Genomic DNA, 12,281 nt, shown 5'->3' with positions numbered 1-12,281 from the left:
ACAATTGATGGATGGCCTTGGAAATCTAATTCTGGTATTGATAGTTTTTGCTGGTTGTCTCCCCTTGTAGCTGATTTCTTCATTATTGTGTAAATTTAGATCATGAGCTCATGTTTAGCTAAACAGCTGAACTAGTAAGACGCTTAGGTGTGAATGCTCGTAAGCTTCAGCAGAAAGTCGGCAAAGATTTATTTGTGTCCCTCCAATGATTTGCCCGCGAGAACCCCGTTTTCTACAAGTGTGGGTCCAATACTCCCTCAAGAGGCATGGGACTCCGACAGGGCTGCTTGGCGGACCCCGGTCTGTGGCAGGGGCAGTGGGCGGCCTGTGGCTCAGGCAGGAGCCTCTCTGCATGTGTCCCAGGGACCCATCTGCCTGCGAACTTCGGTCACCTGGCAGGAAGCTACGATTCCCAGACCTATGGTTAGCTGTGCAGCGAGGTGTACTGCGCGGACTTGTTCCACACACACTTCAACTAAGAGGTCGGCCTGAATGGAAAGGTGAGGGTTTGGTCAGCTGTGCAGACAAAGAAGGCGCCCTTTGGTCTGGGCCTAAATGCTTGTGACACCCCACTGGACCTGCCGGGCTCTGAGGGCCCTGCCCTGGGCCCCCTGCTCCCCTGACCTTTGTTCAGTCACAGCAGAGATGGCCACACCCACTCCCTCAGTGAGGGCAGTGTTCCAACCTCCCTCAGCCCCGCCCCCTCTCCGCAGGTTACCATGGACTACTGATGCTGCATTCTGAGGCCAGGGCGTTCCGAGTATGCCAAGGGCAGACATGATGACCTTAAATGATTTCCTCTTGTGTCAGGTTTGGTAAACTTTAGGAGCTAGGAAATGGTCCACTTTACAGAAATGTTCAAATTTACTGGCATTTCATATATTCTCTGCGATAACATTGTCCTGATTCTTTCTGTATATTCTTTACTTATGTTTTTGTTTTCCTTAATCAAAGTGTGTCTTTTCAATCTTTTCAAAGAAGATTCTTTGGACTTACTAAATCACCTCAATTTTATACGTTTTCTGTTGTATTAAGTTCTGCTCATATCTTTATTTATCTTTTTTCTATGTTCTCAGGGTTTATTGTTTGGATATTCTGATGTCAATTAAAACACTTGGTTATTCATTTTAATAAATATTTTACTTATAAAGATTTGAACTTTTGAAGATTCCAGCTTACTTGTAAGTTTCTAAGGGTCAGGTCCTCTCCATTGTTGCTGGCCTAAGGTTTAGTTCACCATATAGCAATGTATATATTGACCTATTTTCCCCTCGACTTTCTGTGATCCCCTACATCTCACCTTTCTTTGCAGACAAGCCATTTGAAATACCCTTAACTTATTTCACAGCCAATAAGTCATTGAAATAATGTGTATTTTTTAGAGAAATCTTCTTATAGAATTAGGCAGAAAATCTCACCTGCCATAGTTTTCAAAACAGCATCATTTCACTCTTCTCAATGCTTAATCTGTTGTATTACACAACCTTTGAGTATTTAGCTTTATCAATGACATGTACTTTAAAAATGTTTTAGAGATCCTACCAGTCTTTGAAAACATCCTTGTTCCTTGTTTCAGTTCCAGGTTTATGTATATTTTCTGCCTTGCACCTGATTATTCCAACAATTGATGGATGGCCTTGGGAATCTAATTCTGGTATTGATAGTTTTTGCTGATTGTCTCACCTTGTAGCTGATTTCTTCATTATTGTGTAAATTTAGATCTTGAGCTCATGTTTAGCTAAACAGCTGACCTTGTAAGACGCTTAGGTGTGAACGCTCATAAGCTTCAGCAGAAAGTCGGCAAAGATTTATTTGTGTCCCTCCAATGAGTTGCCCGCGAGAACCCCGTTTTCTACAAGTGTGGGTCCAATACTCCCTCAAGAGGCATGGGACTCCGACAGGGCTGCTTGGCGGACCCCGGTCTGTGGCAGGGGCAGTGGGCGGCCTGTGGCTCAGGCAGGAGCCTCTCTGCATGTGTCCCAGGGACCCATCTGCCTGCGAACTTCGGTCACCTGGCAGGAAGCTACGATTCCCAGACCTATGGTTAGCTGTGCAGCGAGGTGTACTGCGCGGACATGTTCCACACACACTTCAACTAAGAGGTCGGCCTGAATGGAAAGGTGAGGGTTTGGGCAGCTGTGCAGACAAAGAAGGCGCCCTTTGGTCTGGGCCTAAATGCTTGTGACACCCCACTGGACCTGCCGGGCTCTGAGGGCCCTGCCCTGGGCCCCCTGCTCCCCTGCCCTTTGTTCAGTCACAGCAGAGATGGCCACACCCACTCCCTCAGTGAGGGCAGTGTTCCAACCTCCCTCAGCCCCGCCCCCTCTCCGCAGGTTACCATGGACTACTGATGCTGCATTCTGAGGCCAGGGCGTTCAGAGTATGCCAAGGGCAGACATGATGACCTTAAATGATTTCCTCTTGTGTCAGGTTTGGTAAACTTTAGGAGCTAGGAAATGGTCCACTTTACAGAAATGTTCAAATTTACTGGCATTTCATATATTCTCTGCGATAACATTGTCCTGATTCTTTATGTATATTCTTTACTTATGTTTTTGTTTTCCTTAATCAAAGTGTGTCTTTTCAATCTTTTCAAAGAAGATTCTTTGGACTTACTAAATCACCTCAATTTTATACGTTTTCTGTTGTATTAAGTTCTGCTCATATCTTTATTTATCTTTTTTCTATGTTCTCAGGGTTTATTGTTTTGATCTTCTGATGTCAATTAAAACACTTGGTTATTCATTTTAATAAATATTTTACTTATAAAGATTTGAACTTCTGAAGATTCCAGCTTACTTGTAAGTTTCTAAGGGTCAGGTCCTCTCCATTGTTGCTGGCCTAAGGTTTACTTCAACATATAGCAATGTATATATTGACCTATTTTCCCCTCGACTTTCTGTGATTCCCTACATCTCACCTTTCTTTGCAGACAAGCCATTTGAAATACCCTTAACTTATTTCACAGCCAATAAGTCATTGAAATAATGTGTATTTTTTAGAGAAATCTTCTTATAGAATTAGGCAGAAAATCTCACCTGCCATAGTTTTCAAAACAGCATAATTTCACTCTTCTCAATGCTTAATCTGTTGTATTACACAACCTTTGATTATTAAGCTTTATCAATGACATGTACTTTAAAAATGTTTTAGAGATCCTTCCAGTCTTTGAAAACATCCTTGTTCCTTGTTTCAGTTCCAGTTTTATGTATATTTTCTGCCTTGCACCTGATTATTCCAACAATTGATGGATGGCCTTGGAAATCTAATTCTGGTATTGATAGTTTTTGCTGGTTGTCTCCCCTTGTAGCTGATTTCTTCATTATTGTGTAAATTTAGATCATGAGCTCATGTTTAGCTAAACAGCTGAACTAGTAAGACGCTTAGGTGTGAACGCTCGTAAGCTTCAGCAGAAAGTCGGCAAAGATTTATTTGTGTCCCTCCAATGAGCTGCCCGCCAGAACGCCGTTTTCTACAAGTGTTGGTCCAATACTCCCTCAAGAGGCAGGGGACTCCGACAGGGCCGCTTGGCGGCCCCCGGTCTGTGGCAGGGGCAGTGGGCGGCCTGTGGCCCAGGCAGGAGGTCTCTGCATGTGTCCCAGCGACCCATCTGCCTGCGAACTTCGGTCACCTGGCAGGAAGCTACGATACCCAGACCTATGGTTAGCTGTGCAGCGAGGTGTACTGCGCGGACAGCTTCCACACACACTTCAAGTAAGAGGTCGGCCTGAATGGAAAGGTGAGAGTTTGGGCAGCTGCGCAGACAAAGAAGGCGCCCTTTGTTCTGGGCCTAAATGCTTGTGACACCCTACTGGACCTGCCGGGCTCTGAGGGCCATGCCCTGGGCCCCCTGCTCCCCTGCCCTTTGTTCAGTCACAGCAGAGATGGCCACACCCACTCCCTCAGTCAGGGCAGTGTTCCAACCTCCCTCAGCCCCGCCCCCTCTCCGCAGGTTACCATGGACTACAGATGCTGCATTCTGAGGCCAGGGCGTTCCGAGAATGCCAAGGGCAGACATGATGACCTTAAATGATTTCCTCTTGTGTCAGGTTTGGTAAACTTTAGGAGCTAGGAAATGGTCCACTTTACAGAAATGTTCAAATTTACTGGCATTTCATATATTCTCTGCGATAACATTGTCCTGATTCTTTCTCTATATTCTTTACTTATGTTTTTGTTTTCCTTAATCAAAGTGTGTCTTTTCAATCTTTTCAAAGAAGATTCTTTGGACTTACTAAATCACCTCAATTTTATACGTTTTCTGTTGTATTAAGTTCTGCTCATATCTTTATTTTTCTTTTTTCTATGTTCTCAGGTTTAATTGTTTTGATCTTCTGATGTCAATTAAAACACTTGGTTATTCATTTTAATAAATATTTTACTTATAAAGATTTAAACTTTTGAAGATTCCAGCTTACTTGTAAGTTTCTAAGGTTCACGTCCTCTCCATTGTTGCTGGCCTAAGGTTTACTTCACCATATAGCAATGCATATATTGACCTATTTTCCCCTCGACTTTCTGTGATTCCCTACATCTCACCTTTCTTTGCAGACAAGCCATTTGAAATACCCTTAACTTATTTCACAGCCAATAAGTCATTGAAATAATGTGTATTTTTTAGAGAAATCTTCTTATAGAATTAGGCAGAAAATCTCACCTGCCATAGTTTTCAAAACAGCATAATTTCACTCTTCTCAATGCTTAATCTGTTGTATTACACAACCTTTGAGTATTTAGCTTTATCAATGACATGTACTTTAAAAATGTTTTAGAGATCCTACCAGTCTTTGAAAACATCCTTGTTCCTTGTTTCAGTTCCAGTTTTATGTATATTTTCTGCCTTGCACCTGATTATTCCAACAATTGATGGATGGCCTTGGGAATCTAATTCTGCTATTGATAGTTTTTGCTGATTGTCTCCCCTTGTACCTGATTTCTTCATTATTGTGTAAATTTAGATCTTGAGCTCATGTTTAGCTAAACAGCTGACCTTGTAAGACGCTTAGGTGTGAACGCTCATAAGCTTCAGCAGAAAGTCGGCAAAGATTTATTTGTGTCCCTCCAATGAGTTGCCCGCGAGAACCCCGTTTTCTACAAGTGTTGGTCCAATACTCCCTCAAGAGGCAGGGGACTCTGACAAGGCTGCTTGGCGGCCCCGGTCTGTGGCAGGGGCAGTGGGCGGCCTGTGGCCCAGGCAGGAGTCTATGTGCATGTGTCCCAGGGACCCATCTGCCTGCGAACTTCGGTCACCTGGCAGGAAGCTACGATGCCCAGACCTATGGTTAGCTGTGCAGCGAGGTGTACTGCGCGGACAGCTTCCACACACACTTCAAGTAAGAGGTCGGCCTGAATGGAAAGGTGAGAGTTTGGGCAGCTGTGCAGACAAAGAAGGCGCCCTTTGTTCTGGGCCTAAATGCTTGTGACACCCCACTGGACCTGCCGGGCTCTGAGGGCCCTGCCCTGGGACCCTGCTCCCCTGGCCTTTGTTCAGTCACAGCAGAGATGGCCACACCCACTCCCTCAGTGAGGGCAGAGTTCCAACCTCCCTCAGCCCCGCCCCCTCTCCGCAGGTTACCATGGACTACAGATGCTGCATTCTGAGGCCAGGGCGTTCCGAGAATGCCAAGGGCAGACATGATGACCTTAAATGATTTCCTCTTGTGTCAGGTTTGGTAAACTTTAGGAGCTAGGAAATGGTCCACTTTACAGAAATGTTCAAATTTACTGGCATTTCTTATATTCTCTGCGATAACATTGTCCTGATTCTTTCTGTATATTCTTTACTTATGTTTTTGTTTTCCTTAATCAAAGTGTGTCTTTTCAATCTTTTCAAAGAAGATTCTTTGGACTTACTAAATCACCTCAATTTTATACGTTTTCTGTTGTATTAAGTTCTGCTCATATCTTTATTTTTCTTTTTTCTATGTTTTCAGGGTTTATTGTTTTGATCTTCTGATGTCAATTAAAACACTTGGTTATTCATTTTAATAAATATTTTACTTATAAAGATTTGAACTTTTGAAGATTCCAGCTTACTTGTAAGTTTCTAAGGGTCAGGTCCTCTCCATTCTTGCTGGCCTAAGGTTTAGTTCACCATATAGCAATGTATATATTGACCTATTTTCCCCTCGACTTTCTGTGATTCCCTACATCTCACCTTTCTTTGAAGACAAGCCATTTGAAATACCCTTAACATATTTCACAGCCAATAAGTCATTGAAATAATGTGTATTTTTTAGAGAAATCTTCTTATACAATTAGGCAGAAAATCTCACCTGCCATAGTTTTCAAAACAGCATAATTTCACTCTTCTCAATGCTTAATCTCTTGTATTACACAACCTTTGAGTATTTAGCTTTATCAATGACATGTACTTTAAAAATGTTTTAGAAATCCTACCAGTCTTTGAAAACATCCTTGTTCCTTGTTTCAGTTCCAGTTTTATGTATATTTTCTGCCTTGCACCTGATTATTCCAACAATTGTTGGATGGCCTTGGAAATCTAATTCTGGTATTGATAGTTTTTGCTGGTTGTCTCCCCTTGTAGCTGATTTCTTCATTATTGTGTAAATTTAGATCATGAGCTCATGTTTAGCTAAACAGCTGAACTAGTAAGACGCTTAGGTGTGAACGCTCGTAAGCTTCAGCAGAAAGTCGGCAAAGATTTATTTGTGTCCCTCCAATGAGTTGCCCGCGAGAACCCCGTTTTCTACAAGTGTGGGTCCAATACTCCCTCAAGAGGCATGGGACTCCGACAGGGCTGCTTGGCGGACCCCGGTCTGTGGCAGGGGCAGTGGGCGGCCTGTGGCTCAGGCAGGAGCCTCTCTGCATGTGTCCCAGGGACCCATCTGCCTGCGAACTTCGGTCACCTGGCAGGAAGCTACGATTCCCAGACCTATGGTTAGCTGTGCAGCGAGGTGTACTGCGCGGACAGCTTCCACACACACTTCAAGTAAGAGGTCGGCCTGAATGGAAAGGTGAGAGTTTGGGCAGCTGTGCAGACAAAGAAGGCGCCCTTTGTTCTGGGCCTAAATGCTTGTGACACCCCACTGGACCTGCCGGGCTCTGAGGGCCCTGCCCTGGGACCCTGCTCCCCTGGCCTTTGTTCAGTCACAGCAGAGATGGCCACACCCACTCCCTCAGTGAGGGCAGAGTTCCAACCTCCCTCAGCCCCGCCCCCTCTCCGCAGGTTACCATGGACTACAGATGCTGCATTCTGAGGCCAGGGCGTTCCGAGAATGCCAAGGGCAGACATGATGACCTTAAATGATTTCCTCTTGTGTCAGGTTTGGTAAACTTTAGGAGCTAGGAAATGGTCCACTTTACAGAAATGTTCAAATTTACTGGCATTTCTTATATTCTCTGCGATAACATTGTCCTGATTCTTTCTGTATATTCTTTACTTATGTTTTTGTTTTCCTTAATCAAAGTGTGTCTTTTCAATCTTTTCAAAGAAGATTCTTTGGACTTACTAAATCACCTCAATTTTATACGTTTTCTGTTGTATTAAGTTCTGCTCATATCTTTATTTTTCTTTTTTCTATGTTTTCAGGGTTTATTGTTTTGATCTTCTGATGTCAATTAAAACACTTGGTTATTCATTTTAATAAATATTTTACTTATAAAGATTTGAACTTTTGAAGATTCCAGCTTACTTGTAAGTTTCTAAGGGTCAGGTCCTCTCCATTCTTGCTGGCCTAAGGTTTAGTTCACCATATAGCAATGTATATATTGACCTATTTTCCCCTCGACTTTCTGTGATTCCCTACATCTCACCTTTCTTTGAAGACAAGCCATTTGAAATACCCTTAACATATTTCACAGCCAATAAGTCATTGAAATAATGTGTATTTTTTAGAGAAATCTTCTTATACAATTAGGCAGAAAATCTCACCTGCCATAGTTTTCAAAACAGCATAATTTCACTCTTCTCAATGCTTAATCTCTTGTATTACACAACCTTTGAGTATTTAGCTTTATCAATGACATGTACTTTAAAAATGTTTTAGAAATCCTACCAGTCTTTGAAAACATCCTTGTTCCTTGTTTCAGTTCCAGTTTTATGTATATTTTCTGCCTTGCACCTGATTATTCCAACAATTGATGGATGGCCTTGGAAATCTAATTCTGGTATTGATAGTTTTTGCTGGTTGTCTCCCCTTGTAGCTGATTTCTTCATTATTGTGTAAATTTAGATCATGAGCTCATGTTTAGCTAAACAGCTGAACTAGTAAGACGCTTAGGTGTGAACGCTCGTAAGCTTCAGCAGAAAGTCGGCAAAGATTTATTTGTGTCCCTCCAATGAGTTGCCCGCGAGAACCCCGTTTTCTACAAGTGTGGGTCCAATACTCCCTCAAGAGGCATGGGACTCCGACAGGGCTGCTTGGCGGACCCCGGTCTGTGGCAGGGGCAGTGGGCGGCCTGTGGCTCAGGCAGGAGCCTCTCTGCATGTGTCCCAGGGACCCATCTGCCTGCGAACTTCGGTCACCTGGCAGGAAGCTACGATTCCCAGACCTATGGTTAGCTGTGCAGCGAGGTGTACTGCGCGGACTTGTTCCACACACACTTCAACTAAGAGGTCGGCCTGAATGGAAAGGTGAGGGTTTGGGCAGCTGTGCAGACAAAGAAGGCGCCCTTTGGTCTGGGCCTAAATGCTTGTGACACCCCACTGGACCTGCCGGGCTCTGAGGGCCCTGCCCTGGGCCCCCTGCTCCCCTGCCCTTTGTTCAGTCACAGCAGAGATGGCCACACCCACTCCCTCAGTGAGGGCAGTGTTCCAACCTCCCTCAGCCCCGCCCCCTCTCCGCAGGTTACCATGGACTACAGATGCTGCGTTCTGAGGCCAGGGCGTTCCGAGTATGCCAAGGGCAGACATGATGACCTTAAATGATTTCCTCTTGTGTCAGGTTTGGTAAACTTTAGGAGCTAGGAAATGGTCCACTTGACAGAAATGTTCAAATTTACTGGCATTTCATATATTCTCTGCGATAACATTGTCCTGATTCTTTCTGTATATTCTTTACTTATGTTTTTGTTTTCCTTAATCAAAGTGTGTCTTTTCAATCTTTTCAAAGAAGATTCTTTGGACTTACTAAATCACCTCAATTTTATACGTTTTCTGTTGTATTAAGTTCTGCTCATATCTTTATTTATCTTTTTTCTATGTTCTCAGGGTTTATTGTTTTGATCTTCTGATGTCAATTAAAACACTTGGTTATTCATTTTAATAAATATTTTACTTATAAAGATTTGAACTTTTGAAGATTCCAGCTTACTTGTAAGTTTCTAAGGGTCAGGTCCTCTCCATTGTTGCTGGCCTAAGGTTTAGTTCACCATATAGCAATGTATATATTGACCTATTTTCCCCTCGACTTTCTGTGATCCCCTACATCTCACCTTTCTTTGCAGACAAGCCATTTGAAATACCCTTAACTTATTTCACAGCCAATAAGTCATTGAAATAATGTGTATTTTTTAGAGAAATCTTCTTATATAATTAGGCAGAAAATCTCACCTGCCATAGTTTTCAAAACAGCATAATTTCACTCTTCTCAATGCTTAATCTGTTGTATTACACAACCTTTGAGTATTTAGATTTATCAATGACATGTACTTTAAAAATGTTTTAGAGATCCTACCAGTCTTTGAAAACATCCTTGTTCCTTGTTTCAGTTCCAGTTTTATGTATATTTTCTGCCTTGCACCTGATTATTCCAACAATTGATGGATGGCCTTGGGAATCTAATTCTGCTATTGATAGTTTTTGCTGATTGTCTCCCCTTGTAGCTGATTTCTTCATTATTGTGTAAATTTAGATCTTGAGCTCATGTTTAGCTAAACAGCTGACGTTGTAAGACGCTTAGGTGTGAACGCTCATAAGCTTCAGCAGAAAGTCGGCAAAGATTTATTTGTGTCCCTCCAATGAGTTGCCCGCGAGAACCCCGTTTTCTACAAGTGTTGGTCCAATACTCCCTCAAGAGGCATGGGACTCTGACAGGGCTGCTTGGAGGCCCCGGTCTGTGGCAGGGGCAGTGGGCGGCCTGTGGCCCAGGCAGGAGCCTCTCTGCATGTGTCCCAGGGACCCATCTGCCTGCGAACTTCGGTCACCTGGCAGGAAGCTACGATGCCCAGACCTATGGTTAGCTGTGCAGCGAGGTGTACTGCGCGGACAGCTTCCACACACACTTCAAGTAAGAGGTCGGCCTGAATGGAAAGGTGAGAGTTTGGGCAGCTGTGCAGACAAAGAAGGCGCCCTTTGTTCTGGGCCTAAATGCTTGTGACACCCCACTGGGCCTGCCGGGCTCTGAGGGCCTTGCCCTGGGCCCCCTGCTCCCCTGCCCTTTGTTCAGTCACAGCAGAGATGGCCACACCCACTCCCTCAGTGAGGGCAGTGTTCCAACCTCCCTCAGCCCCGCCCCCTCTCCGCAGGTTACCATGGACTACAGATGCTGCATTCTGAGGCCAGGGCGTTCCGAGAATGCCAAGGGCAGACATGATGACCTTAAATGATTTCCTCTTGTGTCAGGTTTGGTAAACTTTAGGAGCTAGGAAATGGTCCACTTTACAGAAATGTTCAAATTTACTGGCATTTCTTATATTCTCTGCGATAACATTGTCCTGATTCTTTCTGTATATTCTTTACTTATGTTTTTGTTTTCCTTAATCAAAGTGTGTCTTTTCAATCTTTTCAAAGAAGATTCTTTGGACTTACTAAATCACCTCAATTTTATACGTTTTCTGTTGTATTAAGTTCTGCTCATATCTTTATTTATCTTTTTTCTATGTTCTCAGGGTTTATTGTTTTGATCTTCTGATGTCAATTAAAACACTTGGTTATTCATTTTAATAAATATTTTACTTATAAAGATTTGAACTTTTGAAGATTCCAGCTTACTTGTAAGTTTCTAAGGGTCAGGTCCTCTCCATTGTTGCTGGCCTAAGGTTTAGTTCACCATATAGCAATGTATATATTGACCTATTTTCCCCTCGACTTTCTGTGATCCCCTACATCTCACCTTTCTTTGCAGACAAGCCATTTGAAATACCCTTAAGTTATTTCACAGTCAATAAGTCATTGAAATAATGTGTATTTTTTAGAGAAATCTTCTTATATAATTAGGCAGAAAATCTCACCTGCCATAGTTTTCAAAACAGCATAATTTCACTCTTCTCAATGCTTAATCTGTTGTATTACACAACCTTTGAGTATTTAGATTTATCAATGACATGTACTTTAAAAATGTTTTAGAGATCCTACCAGTCTTTGAAAACATCCTTGTTCCTTGTTTCAGTTCCAGTTTTATGTATATTTTCTGCCTTGCACCTGATTATTCCAACAATTGATGGATGGCCTTGGGAATCTAATTCTGGTATTGATAGTTTTTGCTGATTGTCTCCCCTTGTAGCTGATTTCTTCATTATTGTGTAAATTTAGATCTTGAGCTCATGTTTAGCTAAACAGCTGACGTTGTAAGACGCTTAGGTGTGAACGCTCATAAGCTTCAGCAGAAAGTCGGCAAAGATTTATTTGTGTCCCTCCAATGAGTTGCCCGCGAGAACCCCGTTTTCTACAAGTGTTGGTCCAATACTCCCTCAAGAGGCAGGGGACTCTGACAGGGCTGCTTGGAGGCCCCGGTCTGTGGCAGGGGCAGTGGGCGGCCTGTGGCCCAGGCAGGAGCCTCTCTGCATGTGTCCCAGGGACCCATCTGCCTGCGAACTTCGGTCACCTGGCAGGAAGCTACGATGCCCAGACCTATGGTTAGCTGTGCAGCGAGGTGTACTGCGTGGACAGGTTCCACACACACTTCAAGTAAGAGGTCGGCCTGAATGGAAAGGTGAGAGTTTGGGCAGCTGTGCAGACAAAGAAGGCGCCCTTTGTTCTGGGCCTAAATGCTTGTGACACCCCACTGGACCTGCCGGGCTCTGAGGGCCCTGCCCTGGGCCCCCTGCTCCCCTGCCCTTTGTTCAGTCACAGCAGAGATGGCCACACCCACTCCCTCAGTGAGGGCAGTGTTCCAACCTCCCTCAGCCCCGCCCCCTCTCCGCAGGTTACCATGGACTACAGATGCTGCATTCTGAGGCCAGGGCGTTCCGAGAATGCCAAGGGCAGACATGATGACCTTAAATGATTTCCTCTTGTGTCAGGTTTGGTAAACTTTAGGAGCTAGGAAATGGTCCACTTGACAGAAATGTTCAAATTTACTGGCATTTCATATATTCTCTGCGATAACATTGTCCTGATTCTTTCTCTATATTCTTTACTTATGTTTTTGTTTTCCTTA

The sequence above is a fragment of the Mesoplodon mirus genome (assembly GCF_964341445.2).
Source record: "Mesoplodon mirus genome assembly, chromosome: 1".
NCBI lineage: Eukaryota > Metazoa > Chordata > Mammalia > Artiodactyla > Ziphiidae > Mesoplodon > Mesoplodon mirus.
This window is presented reverse-complemented; position numbering follows the sequence as displayed.